A 17,442-nucleotide genomic window follows, 5' to 3' on the forward strand; every position below is an offset into this window, starting at 1 on the left:
TGACAAATAAATAAATAAAGACACACAAATATGTATATATAGGGTTAATTTAACATTAAACTAGTTGTGTTCAACATTAGATGAATTCAATAATATTAAAATGACTAAAATACCCTTTAAAAGTAACATTTTTGAAAGTGTATGGTTATTTTTTGAGGCCAAAAAGGTAAATTTGATGGATCAATAAAGTTACTTTTCAATTACCTTCAAGTTCAAAAGACTTGTAATGCCCAAAAAGTAGCCATGCATTTTCAAAAGTACCATTCTTTTGAATTTATCTAATGTAAAACACAACTAGTTTAATGTTAGAATAATCCATATATATATATATATAGGTATGTAAGTACAAGTTTGGGAAGTATATTTTCTTCCCCAGATTGAATTTTGAGATTTAGCCTATGTCACATGGGTGCGGGGATGCGGCACTTTAAAAAAACATGGGTGCGGGGGTGCGGCAAAACAAAAAATCGGACCCGGATCCGACCCGAATCCAAGCCCGTGCATATTTAAAGCACGCAGGGAGAAACCTTCCCCCACGCGGAAGCTAATCAGGTCACGCGGAACATGAGCGTTTTTGCTCATGCACACATCGTGGCCGTCTGTTTGCATTTTGGATGAATGCCACGTGGTTTGTTGACTTTTTAGCCCTTTAAAATGCAAATCGGATGGCCAAGAGCAAAAACGCTTATGTTCAGCGTGACCTGATCTGCTTTCCCCTCCCCACTCTCTCTCCTCGCTCGCCTTCTCCTCCCGCCGCAGGCTCCCTCTCTCCCGTTCGTTTTTTGGCCACCTGATGCCGACAAACCCCACGTCCGGCGAGCCACCCGACACCGGTCCTCCTCCTTCCTGCTTCTTTCTTCTTCTTTCTTCTTCCTTCTTTCTTCTTTCTTCTTTCTTCTTTCTTCTTTCTTCTTTCTTCTTCCTTCTTCCTTCTTCCTCCTTCCTCCTTCCTTCTTTCTTCTTTCTTCTTTCTTCTTTCTTCTTCTTCTTCTTCTTCTTCTTCTTCTTCCTTCTTCCTTCTTCCGTCTTCCGTCTTCCGTCTTCCGTCTTCCGTCTTCCGTCTTCCGTCCTCCTCCTCCTCCTCCTCTTCTTGCTTCTTTTGCTGCTTCTTGCTTCTTCCTTCTTCTTCTTCTTCTTCTTCTTCTTCTTCTTCTTCTTTCTTCTTTCTTCTCCTCCTTCTTCTTCTTCTTTTTCTTCTTCAAGCGAGCCTCCCTCTAATTTTCTTTTTTTTTACATAAATGACCCTGGGTGCGTTGACCGCACCAGGTGCAGCACCTGGTTAGCCGAATCCCTGTGACATAGGATTTAGCTTGTTATTTTTACAGCTACAGTGGCTATTATTTACAATACAATGGTATAATGGTTCATAACTTCATAACAGTGTTGTTAAAAGTGTGCCTCGAGGTGAGGCACTGCCTTTGGTGCCTTGAAGTGTGTGCCTCATAGGCTATGAGGCACACACCTCATGGCGAGGCGCGACTCAGGCTGAGGTGTGTGCCCCATTGATGTTGGGTCAAATGGGGGTCAAAGCCCCCATATGACCTAAATTAGGAGAGGCCCCGATTAGGGCACTCCTCTCTCTCTCTCTCTCTGCCGAAAGGAGGAGGAGGTATTCTTCTCTCTCTCTCTCTCTGTTATTCTTCTTCCCATGTTCTTCTTGAACAATCATTCATGTTAATCAGAAAATTACTTTGTTCTTGTTAATTAATTAATTATATTGATTTAGTAATTCATTGATTTGTAGCTTATTTGTGCTTTCTAAGAGCGGCATGCTATTTGTATTATGTTTACATAGCTTAATATATATTTAATTTAAAACATAATGAGTCAATGACCCATCCATATGGATGGGCCTAGATTATGTTAATTTTTTATGCTAAATAAGATAAACAAACACAGAAAAAATGTATGTATTTCAAACACATTTTGTTGAGAACACTACACATGGTGCTGGCCAACTCCATGCTAAGTTTTTTTTTAATGGCCAATGAGAAAGGAGAGAGTAATTTATGAAGAAATTTTAGGGGGAGAGAGAGAGAGATCAAGGTTGTTCGTATCGTATCGTTACCCGTATTGGTCGGGCCCAAATTAAGACCATATTGTATCGTATCGTAAAATATCATAAATTTTAATAAAAAAAAATCCAAAAATAAAATAAAAATCAGAAAAATAGCAAAAATTCTAAAAAAATCATATCACATGAAACAATGATGAATTACACAAAATACAACAATAAAATCACATATGAAGCATTTATGTCTCTATGAGTTGCATAAGACATCATCACAAAATCAACTTTCTCACAAGAACAATGCAAAATATTAAATATCTTGCAATTAAAAATATGCCACAAGACTCATACTTTGATATTACATAAACAAAAATATTATGGCAAAAGTTGTACTCGATTTTCAATCGGTTTTCACTCATTACTTGAGTGCCCCATTGTCATGTTGAATCATCTTATGCCATCTTTGTTGGAGGCGTGTGGAGCCTGATTTCTACCTTGATATAAATCTTTAATTTTCATGGATGCGGTAAGTTGGCGGGGGTTTGTAAAGGGGCAGTGCCCCCCCCCCCCCCCCGACAATTTTTTTTTGGAGAATAGCTTTGTAATTTTATTCATAATAAAGATTTTTTACCTTAACCCATTTTCTTGAGTGAAAAATGGTGGAAATGCACTTTTTACCTTAACCCACTTCTTTGGGTAAAAAAATGGTGAAAATGCGCTTCTAATGGCCTCTAGACAAATGGAGAAGTCGACCATCAAAAGGTATTTAAAACCCAAAATTGAAAAAGTAACTTTTGGCCTTTTTAAAGTGTGCCGGAGGTGTATCATATGATATAGCACGATACACCCGACACAGGTATGATACACACTCGTATTGTAATATGATTGTATTGTATTGCAAAACCCAAAAGTAACGATAAGTATTGTATTGTATCATATCGTACGATACAACACTAAGAGAGAGTTGTATATATGGTAATTCAAGAGTTTTGAAAAAATACAAGATCCATGTGCGACCCTTTTTGGAAAAATATATAAGGGCAAACAAAATTTTAATGGCATTATCAGAAAACATGGAAAATATGTCAATTTAGAAAAAGTAATCAAGCATCTCATTTTTGACACCTACTACCCTTTTGCTTTTATAATATTCAGGATATATAAAGATTCGTCATTTATCCAAATCCAAAATCTTAATTGGATATTAGATTATGCAAAACAACCATCGATTGCAAATAGTACACATAAAGATGTTCCAATAAGGATGACCAACTGCAAGCTTATGATACAAATCGGGTTGACCCTGATCTGAACTCGAGTCAATAAGGCAATTGGGCTTGGCGGTGTCCACTCATGGGGCCCATCCTAAGGGGCGTCCTCCCTTATTTTTGGACTGGCTAGAGGGGTGCAAAGCCCTCTTGAAGTGTATGCTAAGAATGGTGAGGAAAGGTGCTAAGAATACGTAAGAGGCTTGGCTATTTTTGGAGGCCAGGACTCCAGAAATAACCTAGCTTTACCAAACTTGGTATGCTTTTAATATTTTTCTGTAAACTTGTGCCAAGACCTTACGAGGGCTTCCAATGCCTATATAAGGCCTTGTATTTCGCTTGTTGATGATAGGAATGAAATAAGATTTCTCTTTCTCTCTAATTTTCGCCCCCCCCCCCCTCTCTCTCTCTTTCTAACTCTTTCTCACGTCTTTCTCTCTCTCAAAGGCCCTCCCCGCCTCTCCTCTCTCTCTCTCTAGGTCATTGAACCCTTGTCTGCTTGGTCTTTGGGTGCTACCCAAGGTCTAGCCAAGTGTTTGCACCCCAAGCTCGTGGAACCGGTGTGATTAGACCGCCCCAAGCCTTCCTTGGTGTGGTGGACCCCATCTAATGTGTTCATCCCTTTTGGAAGGACCCTCACTTGGTCCCCGTGATCCGTGTAAGGTTGAAACCCCTGTCCCTAATCACCTAAACTGAGTGTGAACCCATTGTAATCAAGTTTAGTCTATCTAATCCCTGCATTCCCTGTAAAACTCGTCAGACTTACCGTAAGGAGTCTGGTCGTGATTTTTAGACCCAAGGCACTTCAATGTGTCCTTGGTCAACCTATGTCACAGGGACTCGGCCAATTGGGTGCCGCACCCGCGTCGACGCGACATAGGTGCGCGTGCGATCAACCTAACCCACCGCACCCAGGGTTATTTATGTCCAACTTTTGGACTATATATATATATATATATATATATATATATATATATATATATATATATATATTTGCCGCACCCCCGCACCCAAGTTTTTTGAAAGTGCCGCACCCGCACCCACGTGACATATTGGTCAACAAATTTCAAAGTCAACTGAGTCCCCAATGCCCAAAACCGAATTTTACAAACCGAGCTGCCTGACCCAAACCCATCATGCCCCTGTCCTGACCTAAATTCAAATTTGGTTCGAACTAGGGATGGCAGTGGACCGGGGGAAAGCGGGGCCCTGCCCCGCCTCGCCCCGTTTGGACCGGGGATGAAGGGTATGAAACAGGGATGGAGGCAGGGACGAAGGTTAAAATCCATCCCCGTCCGGGGGTGGAGGCAGGGATGGACGTGCACTTTTCCCCGCCCCGCCCCGTCCCCGCCACGATCCCCGCCTCATCCCCGCCCCGACCACTTTTCCCCGCAATATCCCCACCCCGCCCCTCCTCATCCCCGTTTGAACCGGGGATGGAGGACATGAAACAGGGATGAAGGCGGGGGTGGAGGATAAAATCCATCCCCGCCGCGGAGGCGAGGCAGGGGTGGAGGATAAAATTTTGAGGCGGGGCGGGGGTGGAGACCTTGTCCCCCGCCCCGCCCCACTGCCATCCCTAGTTCGAACATACTTTAGGGTGTCTTGGAACCATCCCACAAAATTTGAGATTTTTTTGTTGCACCAATTAGGAGAATCAAATTTTCTCCAATACTTTGTCTAAAATCAGCTACCTTGTCTACCCAAGTTGACCATATTAGCCTATTTGAGTCTTACCCTTTTTCGTGTACGAACCATTTGAACCCCTAAGCCCAAGCATACATCAACTTGGTATCAGAGCGAACCCCATGTCACCTAAGAAAAACCAGGACCAGCCACCAAAGATGAATCCTAAGTTCATCAACAGATTTGCCGAAGAGATAAACACCAAGTTTGGTGGTATTGAAAACCGCATGTCCGGTCTCAAGGCCAACCTCCAACACATCACGAACATGCTGCAGCAACTCCAAGCCGCACATCAGCAATTCATATCCTCAAACTGTAGAGGAGGATCCCATGAGTGAAATGAAATGAGGATTTGTGAATCACGAACTTAGATTCACAAAGAAAGTGTCTAGAAAGACACTAAATCATAATCCTTAAAAAGGGTATAATAGGAAACAAATAGGAAATAAAATAATTTTTATTGATATGAAAACACTTAAATGCTTAAGAAGCAGTTGGGAATGTTAGATTTATATCTGTATTGGATATGGATCCGATTTCAGGATCCATATCCGAACAGATCCAAACGAATGTGGCATACTTGTAATTTCTGTGTTGTTTTATTATAAATACATACAGCAAAGAGGGTATCGGTATCACGTACCCTATTTTCCCATTCAGCATCCTTTTTCTCTTTCTCTCTCCCTCTTCTCTCTTCTCTTCTCCCTAATTTGTATTTTCAGGTTGAAGGCAGATCTCCAAGGCTTGAAGGTGCAGATTCTAACATGGTATCAGAGCATCCGTGATCGATCTTTTCCCTGTATTCACGCCTGTCACGATAGAGCAAGTCCTCTTCACGATCGAACGAGTATTCTGCAGGATCAAGCGAGTCTTCACGCCTGTTGCGATCGAGCGAGCATTCTTCAGCCTCTCAGCCACGATTGATCACGATTAAACCTCGCTCCACCGAGCCACGACTGATCACGATCAGATAGTCTTCACGCCTGTCAATCAGACCTCGCTGGTTCGCTGGTTTTTCTTCTTTGCAGCTGCCAATCAGATCTCATTTCACCGAGCAACATCACGATCAAACCTCGTTCCACCGAGCATCTGTGGACACGCAGTCAAGTATTTTTACCTGTCAATGACTGCTGAGCATTGATTATCTCACTCCAGTTGAGCATTAGCAGTCGAGCATCCTTGCCTGTCCACGTCTGCTGAGTATTGAACTTCTCATTTTTTTTTTAGCCGAGTATTATTTTTTTTTAAGGGCAATATTATATCAGCATCATAATGTCTACCCTCTCTTCGAGTTTTCTTTCCCAACTCATTTCCCAAAAGTTAACCCATTCCAACTATTTGACGTGGAAACGTCAGATAGTCCCTTTCATTAAGAGCCATTGTCTGTATGGTCACATTGATGGCTCCACCCTAGTCCCGCCTGAATTCATCTTGGGTGAAACAAAGGAGGCTACCAGTTCAGGGACCGCTACAGATAATATCCCTAACCCAGCATATGCTGTATGGATGGCACATGACCAGGCTTTAGTGGCTTATATTACTTCTACTCTCTCTGAAGAAGTACTTGCAGGCATTGATGATGATATCTCGGCTTTCCAACTATGGAATACACTTGCAAAGACATACTCTCAAGTTTCAGAAGCTAGATATCTTCAATTGAAGCGTCAATTTCAAAGTATCAATAGAGGCTCTAGATCTGTACTTGAGTATCTTTATGAAATTAAAAATGTAAGCGATCAACTTGCTGTTATAGGTCATCCTATTTCAGACAAGGATAAAGTCCAGCAGGCCCTTAGTGGTCTAGGGTCAGAGTTTGATATATTTTGCACTGCCCTAGAGGTTCTCCCTGTCTTACCCTCTTTTGAAGACTTAAAGGCAAAACTGATTCAGCATGAGGCTAGTAGAGTTCACAGGCATGATGCTTCTATTCCTACTTCGGCTAGTATTTTAGTCACCTCTACACATGGTACGTCAGGGCAGCGTGCACACATCTTGGGTCATACATCTGGACAAGGAAAGGGTATTCTCCCTACTCCTCAGGGCAGCACTCATGTTAACTTGCCGAAGCGCATCCCTACATGTTTTTATTGCAACAAGAGAGGACATGTTAAATCTGAATGTTGGCACAATCCTCAGAACAAATCTAAGGGAGGTCGACGTGATCACAGGCCAAACCCCTCTGCCATTCCTAGATCGTCTTCCTCCTCCTTCACACCTGATGCTCAACAACTCCTAATGACGGCGATTTCTAATCTGAATCTCAAGCAAAACAATGATGGTGTCTGGTATGTGGACTCCGGTGCTGCCGCTCATGTGACTGATGATGCAGGTAAACTATCTAGTGTTTCTCCATACTTAGCAAGAGGTTCTGTAGTTACAGGTGACGGCACCCATCACAAAATCACTCACATTGGAAATGCACATGTGTCTTTGCCAAATACTTCTCTTCCTTTACAAAATGTTTTAGTTGTTCCTAATGTTAAGAAAAACATCATTTCAGTATCTAAACTCATTGATGACTCTTCCACATCAGTTGAATTCACTCCTTCCTCTGTTTTTGTCAAGGACCCTCTCACCAAGACGATATTCGCTGAAGGAATTCGTGAAGGCAACATGTACGTCCTCAAGGAAGCTCCTCCAGTGTCCAAGTCCAGTCCGCTTGTTTCTCCTTCAGTTGATCCGAATGAAGTCAATTTGACTCAAGTTGATATGCCGACCATTTGGCATAATCGATTAGGCCATTGTAGTCATTCTTTTATTGCCAGTCTTGTTAATAATGGATTGTTACACAAATCCAGTTTGAAATCTGTTAGTGAGTCAGGCATGTGCTCAAGTTGTCAACTCTGTAAGAGTCATGCTCTTCCTTTTAATTCCATAAATAAAAGAGCTTCTAAATTGTTTGAAACGATATACTCCGATGTTTGGGGACCAGCTCCTGTCTCATCTCCTTCTGGCAGTAGATACTATGTCATTTTCGTTGATTCCTTTTCTCGCTATACATGGATACATTTCATAAAACACAAATCTGAAGTGTTTCATCTATTTACCCAATTTCATGCCCTCATCCAAAATAAATTTTCATCCAACATAGTGCATTTTCAATGTGATGGTGGTGGTGAATATTTATCATCTGAATTTACCGAATACTTGCTGAATCATGGCATCACTAGACAGATATCCTGTCCACACACACCACAGCAAAATGGCATTGCAGAACGCAAGCACCGACACATTGTAGAGATTGCCTTAAGCATGCTTCATGACACTGATCTCTCTATGACTCTATGGACTGAGGCATTTCACACAGCTGTTTATGTTATAAATCGACTGCCTCTAGCTCTTCTCGCTGGGAAATCTCCTTTCTTTCTTTTGAATAATGAGCATCCTAAATATGATGAGCTTCGGGTTTTTGGATGCATTTGCTATGTTCATGTTGATTCCAGCATCCGGAACAAATTTCAGACACGAGCTATAATGTGTCAGTTTGTGGGTTATGCGGATCATTATCGAGGCTATAGATGCTATAATCCCCTTACAGGTCGTATACATGTTTCAAGACATGTCGTTTTTGATGAACTCAGATTGCAATTTCATACTTCATCCAAGGCCGTTCATGATTCAGCATCTAGACTATATGATCCATGGCTGTGTTCGAATATCTTAAGTGGTGGAATTCAACCGACTATTTTTCCAGTTCCTTCTGACAGTACTCACATTGAAGCAGATATGTCTGATGCCCAGATGGATAGTACTCATAATGAAGCAGACATGTCTGATGCTCAGATGGATGATCCTCCTTTAGACAGGTTCTCTGGCTTGGTTTATTCTCGTCGCACTCCTGCCCCTACCATTGACTCTGCCATTGTTCCTTCTCATTCACGAAGGTCCACTCGAGCAAGACATCCCGTGGATAGATGGATAAGCTATGACTCTTTCACTTTGGATTTTCAACTTTTTATGACCAGTTTGCATAAACAGACTGAACCAAAGTGTTATTCTCAGGCCTCTCACAATTCCCGTTGGATTGAAGCCATGAATGAAGAAATGGAAGCCTTGAATGAATGTCAAACATGGGAAGTCGTTCCTCGACCAAAGGATAAGAATATTGTTGGATCCAAATGGGTTTATAAAATCAAATATAAACCAGATGGAAGTATTGATAGGTATAAAGCTCGTCTTGTAGCCAGAGGTTTCACTCAACAACATGGGGAAGATTATGATGAGACTTTCAGCCCTGTGGTTAAGATGAGTACAATCCGGGTTATTCTCTCTCTTGCAGTTACTTTTGGATGGTCATTACATCAACTTGATGTCAAAAATGCTTTTCTTCATGGTTTTCTCAAAGAGGATGTTTACATGGAACAGCCACCAGGATATGCTACTAGTGATCCTAATTTATGGGTGTGCAAGTTGCACAAGTCATTATATGGGTTAAAACAGGCTTCTCGTTCATGGTTTGAAAGGTTCTCTCTTCACATTCAAGAAGCTGGTTTTCAGAAGAGCGCCCTTGACCATTCTCTTTTTATCTATCACAAAGGAGGGATCACTACTTGGTTATTGATATATGTGGACGACATTATTCTCACGGGTAATACTTCTTCTCATATTGTCCAGATCAAAGAAGTGTTAGAACAACATTTCAAAATGAAAGACCTTGGGGACCTCAGATATTTTTTGGGGGTTGAATTAGACAGGACTAAGGATTCCCTTACCCTCTCTCAGCACAAATATGCCCTTGATATTCTTACATCCTCTGGTATGACTGATTGTAAGCCCACTAACACACCCAGTGTTTTGCATACAAAGTTGAACGTTTCAGATGGCAGTCCTTCATATCCTGTTCCTACTTTTTATCGCAGTATTGTTGGGAAACTTCAATATTTAACATTCACTCGTCCCGACATTGTATATGCCGTCAATCAGGTTTCCCAGTTTATGAATGCTCCCACAGATGCTCATATGGAAGCTGTCAAGCGTATCTTACGTTACCTCAAGGGGACCATTGGCGATGGACTTACTTATAAACGCGTCTCTCCTACTGTGGATGGCCATATTATCTCTACATACACTGATGCTGATTGGGGAAGCGATCTTGATGAACGCCGCTCTGTTTCTGGCTATTGTGTTTTTCTTAATTCTAATCTTGTGTGTTGGAGTAGTCGCAGACAACGCGCCATTGCCAAATCCAGCACAGAAGCTGAATATAGGGCCATGGCTGCTGGCACAGCCGATGCTACTTGGCTTCGTCATCTTCTTGGGGAATTGTCTCTTCCTATTGCTCAGTCTAACATGCTTGTTGACAACCAAAGTGCCATCAAAATCTCATTCAATCCCATCCTTCACAGTCGTACCAAACACATTGAGATTGATCAACATTTCATCCGTCAGAAAATAGAAGATGAGGAAATCTCCCCTGCGTATATACATACTTCTGAACAAGTTGCTGATCTTTTCACCAAAGGACTTACTGGATCACAGTTTTGGTATTTGAAGAACAAGTTGGGCATGATGAAATATCATGCACAACTTGAGGGGGGATGTTAGATTTATATCTGTATTGGATATGGATCCGATTTCAGGATCCATATCCGAACAGATCCAAACGAATGTGGCATACTTGTAATTTCTGTGTTGTTTTATTATAAATACATACAGCAAAGAGGGTATCGGTATCACGTACCCTATTTTCCCATTCAGCATCCTTTTTCTCTTTCTCTCTCCCTCTTCTCTCTTCTCTTCTCCCTAATTTGTATTTTCAGGTTGAAGGCAGATCTCCAAGGCTTGAAGGTGCAGATTCTAACAGGGAATGCATTACAAGAGGGGCTGCAACCCTATATATACACTGCAGGGAGAGGGGACTCAATAGAGTCGTTGGACAACAGCTCTAAATAGAGCCGTTAGACTGTGTGAGACTTGACTAGCAAAGTCAGTCTAGTTCAAACTGAACTAGACGACTAAAAGAAAAACATAAATTTACAAAAAAAGAAAAGAAAAAATATTTTATTTATATATATATATATAAAATAATAATATAATATATATATATTTACAATTTTACATTTTAACAATGAGGAGCATGTCAATTTTGAAGATGATGCACAAAAGTCTATTCTTGAACCACATCCGAGAGAATGGGAAACGGGCCCAAGAATGCAAATTCTTGGAATCTCCCTTCCGCGACCAGTGAAAATTTCATTTCCCACATTCGCGGGAAAAAACACACAAGACTGGTCGTATAAGGCCAAACAATTTTTTGTAAGCCAAACTGTAGCCCCGAAAAACAATTATGATGTGCCATAACTCACCTCGATGGTGAAGCTTTAAGGTGGTATTGATGGTGTGAGCAACGTCATGAGACACCTACTTGGTTCGAGTTTGAAAGAGAACTCCTAAGGAGGTTTGGAGTCTTTGGACCCTCGCCCTATGTGAACCATGATATAAAAATGAAAAACATAATGTGGTTCGTCAAAGACTATCAAGCAAAGTTTGAGGACTTATGTACCATCTGCAGGAATTGGTCTGAAACAGCTTTGATAGGCGCATTCGTGAGAGGACTTAGGGGATGACATATGGTGAGCTCATGACTCTAAACCCCCTGATCGTAGAGGAATGTTTTGTAAAGGCTAGGGTGGTGGAAGAAAGGTTAAGAAGGTCTTCCTTTATAAAAAGGCCTAGTTGACCCCTTGATGGGTTGGGAAACCGCAAACCGAGCGAAGAGGAAGCCAAAACTAAATTTGGTTCCAAGGTAAATACTGAATTCATTAGCAAGACCCAAATGGCATATAGGCACAACAACAGTCTGTGTTATAGTTGTGATGAAAAATGGGCTCTCAGGCACAAATGCAAATCACTAAGGATGTACGTAGTGTGTGAAAGCGAGGGTGAGAGCGAATAAGAGTAAGAGTGTGTCAGCGTTGAAACGGATGAGGAAGACAAACAAAGACATGGAATCTCTTACCATGCCCTTGTTGGTGTCTATGTCCCGAACTTCATGAGGGTGAAAGGGCATTTGCATAAACAACAAGTGGAAGTGCTCATCGACAATGGGTCGACTAAGAACTTTGTTTGTGAAGACCTTGTGCAAGCTTTAGGGTGTCATGGTAAGGAGCAACCCCTTTTGATGTTATGGTTGGGGATGACAACCATCTCAAATGCGCTAGCGTGTGCCTCCGATGTGGAGTTGGAACTTCAAAGATCCAAATTCAAATTGGATCTTGCCCATGAAAGGCACTGATGTGGTGCTAGGAATAAATTGACTTTGTAACTTTGGAAAGGTTAAATGGATTTTTTTTTAAATGGAGATGTATTTTGACAAGGTCGGAAAAACAATGTTTAAAGGCCCATAGGCTTATGAGAGGAGATGAAGTAGGCTCTGATGAGGCTCTCAAAATTTATAGAGCTACTCAAGAGACCTTAATTTGCATGATCCATGCAAAGGATCGAACGGGTGACGAAGAAGTAGAGGAGGTTCTCCCTGAAATGAAGATTCTTGTCAAGTTCGAGGATGTGTTTGTTGAACCAACCTCCCAACCTCCCAAAAGATCCCAAGACTACCACATCACCCTTATTCCGGGAGATGGACCATTTAGTGTCAGGTCATACCGATATGCACATTTCCAAAAGGACGATATCAAAAGACTTATCCGGGAGATGCTTGATAGCAAGGTGATCCGGCCAAGTTTGAGCCCCTATTCTTCGTTGGTGCTCTTAGTGCGAAAGAAGGACCATACATGGCATTTTTGGGTTTGACTATAGGGCCTTAAATGATGTGACCATGAATGACAAACATCTGATTCGACGGATTATTAGATGAATTGCACGGGGCGTGAGTTCACCAAGATCGATCTTCGAGCCGAATATCACCAAATCCGAATGGCTGATAAAGATATCCCAAAGATGGCATTTAGGACTCACGATGGTCAGTTTGAGTTCCTAGTAATGCCCTTTGGATTAACAAATGCTTCAACTACATTCCAAAGAGTGATGAACAATGTGTTCTAGCCAGTGCTCCGCAAGTTTGTCCTCGTATTTTTTGACGACATCTTGATTTATAGCCAAATGTGGGAGGATCGCTTGGAGCTGTGAGGGTGGTTCTACACACTCTAAGGGAGCACAAATTTGTAGCCAAAAGGTCCAAATGCAGCTTTGGACACCCTAGAGTGTCCTACCCTTGTCATTTATAGACGAACAAGGAGTAAGCATGGATCCTGAGAAGATCGAGGCGATGCTCTTTTGGCCTAAGCCCACATCAATCAAGGCCTTGAGAGGATTCCTTGGACACATTGAGTATTATCGAAGGTTCGTCAATAACTATGGAATTATTGTTGCCCCCTTAACGACAATGTTGAAAAAGAATGTCTTTGCTTGGTCGGAAGGGGTCCGAACTCGCTTTTGAGAAGCTAAAGTGGGCCATGTTCACCCGTGCTTGCTTTACCGAAGTTTTCCAAGGAGTTTGTTGTGAAGACTGATGTGTGTGACATCGGAATTGGTGTTGTCTTAATGCAAGAAGGCCATTCATTGGCTTTCATAAGTAAAAACCTCACCAACTGTGCCAAGGCCTTATCGACGTACGAGAAAGAAATGTTCACAATCATATTGGTGCTTGAGAAATGGAGATCCTACTTAAGAGGAACTTTGTGGTCCATACCGACCATAAGAGCCTTAAATATCTCATTGAGCAACATGTTTCGACCCTACTTCAGCAAAAATGGGTCACCAAAATGGTAAGGTACGATTTTGAACTCCAATACAAGAAGGATCCAGAAAATCGTATCGCTGATGCCTTATCGCGAATGGAGGAAGCAAAAGTGAACGTTATTTTTGTTGAAGCTTGTGATGAAAAAGCACCAACCGAGAAGTTCAACTACAACCTTCAGAAGGATCATATCGAATTCTTGCCTAGTGGACTAGGCAAAACTCAAGGGGGAGGGGATGATATAGATCAGGTTGACCCTAATCCGAAATCTAGTCAATAAGGCAGTAGGGCTTGGTGAGGACATCCTAAGGATGTCCTCCCATATTTCTAAACTGGCTAGAGGGGCATGAAGCCCTCTTGAAGTATATGCTAAGAATGGTAAGGAAGGTGCTAAGAATAGGGAAGAGGCTTGGCTATTTCTGGAGGTCAGAACTCTAGCAATAGCCTAGTCAACTTGGAGTCCAAGAAGAATTTACCAAACTTGGAGTCTCTCTCTCTCTCTCTCTCTCTCAAGGGCTCTCCTTGCCCCTCCTCTCTCTCTCTTTGGTCACATGACCTTCATAAGTCGTTGAAGCATTGCATGCTTGGTCTTTGGGTGTGGTCCAAGGTCCAGCCAAGTGTGTGCGCTCCGAGCTCATGGAACCTGGATGATTAGACCGACCCAAGCCTTCCCTGGTGTGGTGGACCCCATCCAGTGTATTCACCCCTTTTGAAAGGACCCTCTCTTGGTCCTCGTGATCCGTGTAAGTCCAAAACTCCTATCCCTAATCACCCAAACTGAGTGTGATCCCGTTGTAACCAAGTTCAGCCTATCTAAGCCCTGCATTCCTTGTAATACCCGTCAGACTTAGAGAAATTCCCTAGACCTAACCGTAGAGAGTCTGGTCCTGATTTTTGGATCCAAGGTACTTCAGTGTGTCCTTGGTCAACCCTCCAAATTTCAAAGCCAACTGAGTCCCCAACTCCAAGAACCGAATTTTATAAACCGAATTGCCTAACCCAAGCCCAACATGTTTGTCCTAACCTGAATTTTTCTACAACTTAAAAAACCCGTATCTCCATGTTCCTATGTCCTCTGACCTCAAATTTGGTTCAAACCTACTTTAGAACCATCCCCAAAAATTTGGGATTTTTCTGTTGCACCAATTAAGATAACCGATTTTTCTCTCAGACTTTGTCTGAACCCAGCTACCCTTTCTACTAGAGTTGATCATACTAGCCTATTTGAGTCTAGGGATGCACAACGAACCGAGCCGATTCGAGCTCGGCTGGATAAAACTCAGCTCGGGCTAGACTCATCCCGTAAATGAGCCGAGCTTGAACTAAGCTTCGAGGCTCAACCGAGCAAACGAGCCGAGCTTGATCGGCCTACCGAGCTTGATAAAGCTCGGTAAGTTCAGCTCGTATTTAAATTTTATATAATAAAAAATATAAAATATATATTAATTATACAATATATATTAAATATGGTCCCCCTCCCCCACGCAACCGCCTCAAGCCCCCCTTCTCGACCTCATTGCCCCTTCTCTCCCATCTCTCTATCTTGAGCCCACCGCCCCTTCTCTCCCATCTCTCTCTCTTGAGCCCCCCCCCTCCCCTTCTCTCTCTGGAAAACAAGAGGGAATGGTGATGGATCATGGAGGTCTTTCTCTTTCTCTCAGACAGAGTCTCCCTTTCCATTGCTGCCTCAAAGCCTGCGACCTCCCGCTCCGTCGATACCGTCCACAAATTCCTCGATGGCCAAAAGAACCGACCTGTTGTCCAACGCGGCAAGCCATTCATCAAGGTGATCATCCTCTCATGGTGGGCAAAATGAGCCGAACCAACAAATGGATAAGCTCGGTCTCCGCCCCTCTGTGAGATCCCTCAACGCCTTCCTCCTCTCTCTCTCTCTCTTTGTCCTTTGCGCATTGACCGAGACCGGGCTGGGCTCAGCTCCGCTCGATACTCGGCACGAGCCGAGCCTGAACACCAGTGGTTCATGCTCGGGCCGAGCTCGAGCTAAGCCTGGACACCACTTTACTTGGGCAAGTTGAGCTTGAACATGCCAAGCTCAGCTCGTGTGCATCCCTATTTGAGTCTTACCTTTTTTCGTGTCTAAACCAATTGAACCCCTAGGCCCAAGCACACATCAACTAGCCTTTTTCTTTTTTCCCCAATAAGAAGTAAAAATTCATTAGCTCTTCAACACCAAGCCTTACAGTGAAGGCAACAAACTTTAGAGCAATCAAACCTACAAAACATATACAATAAAAATAAAAGAAATACACCAATACAAGCATTTTTATGCCAAAAAGTGTTTTTATAACCAAATAAGAATTATTGCTCCTTTGCTTCTTCCAAACCAATTCATTAGTAATGCAATTCTATGTAGTCAAAAGCGCTAACTAGTCCGCCTAGTTGGCCTAGGCGCAAGTAAAATGCCTCGACTTTGCAATTCCTAGGTGGGTACCTTAACAGGTACTAATTTTGACGACTAGTCATCGACTAGGGTGCCTAATTAGCGAGCAAGCTGCCCTTGTTTAGACAGAAGGTCAGTCTAGTCTTTTTTTTATTATAATTTTTTTAAACATATGAAGGAATGGGGATTAACTTTAAATGATTATTTTATGTATATATATATATATATATATGTGTGTGTGTGTGTGTGTGTGTGTGTGTGTGTGTGTACGCGTGCATGTGTGTACATGTGTTAATTTGTTTCTGATGAATTTTTCTGTTAAAGGTTGAAAGTGATATATATGTGTGATTTTTTTGTATATATATATACACTGATTATGTTATGAATAAAATGTGTGTTACAATCAATTTTCCTGTGAAAGGGTGAAACCATATTTTGTTGATTATACTGAATATGTATAATGAACAATTGAATATATATATATATATATATATATATATATATATATATATATATATATATATATATTTTGTGTATAATTGTATACTTGTCTGATGAAAACATCCTATTACCAAAAGATTTAAACAGATTTTTATGTATATTTTGTGTATTTTTTTTAATCGGGGTACCGACTAGCCTGTCTAGTCCCACCTAGTCCCCGACTAGGCACCGCCTAGTGCTTTTGACTACATAGAATGCATTACACTATCAAATAACTTGGTATAGCTTCCAACCATGAAAGTGATAGCCTCAGGCCTCCATTCTTCACTTCTTCCAAGCTGTTGCAATACCAATGGAACAGGCTCACTCTTTTTATCATAAAAGGAAGTAAAAAGAAAGAATTATCATCTAAAATGTTTTCCCTTTTTTTGTAGCAAGCTTGGGGATGGTGGAGATCAAACCAAAGAATCTCTGCTTATGATAGTGACACTTCCTATAGATACTTTCTCCTTTTCCTGAAGCTATGTTTCGGAAAAGAAATTATAAGAAAAACACAAAATAAAGCGCAATTTTCCTTGAAAAAGAGAAGAAAAAAGAAACATGTTAAAAATAAGAATAAGCCAACATAAACTGAGCAAAATGGCAGTATAATCCATTAAAACTAAAAAAAATCACAAAAACATCATGTTGTCATACTACAAAATTCTTAAGGATTGGAAAAGAAATTATCAGTAATGCTTTCAGAGTGATAATAGATTTTTGAGTTTTCTTCATTGAGAAAACGTCATACTGTATAGATCTCATTCAGATACTGCTATTCCCAAACAATAAAGTTTTTTTTGTTTTGTTTTTTTTAGGCCAGGATCAAGGTTTAGGTTGAGCAATGGTCATGAAGAAAACCCCCATAATGATATGTTCCATACTAGCAACATCAAGTCAA

The 17,442-nt window shown here is 41.5% G+C and overlaps 1 protein-coding gene across 1 annotated transcript in view; it reads right to left on the minus strand.

Moving 5' to 3' along the window:
- Positions 1 to 17,442, minus strand: part of LOC149830199 (TOM1-like protein 9) — a 30,254-nt gene that overhangs the window by 6,500 nt on the left and 6,312 nt on the right. The gene's annotated exons all lie outside the window — the stretch shown is intronic.

This window comes from Nuphar pumila, chromosome 8 (assembly GCF_984573655.1).
Source record: "Nuphar pumila chromosome 8, dmNupPumi1.hap1.1, whole genome shotgun sequence".
NCBI classification, from domain to species: Eukaryota; Viridiplantae; Streptophyta; class Magnoliopsida; order Nymphaeales; family Nymphaeaceae; genus Nuphar; species Nuphar pumila.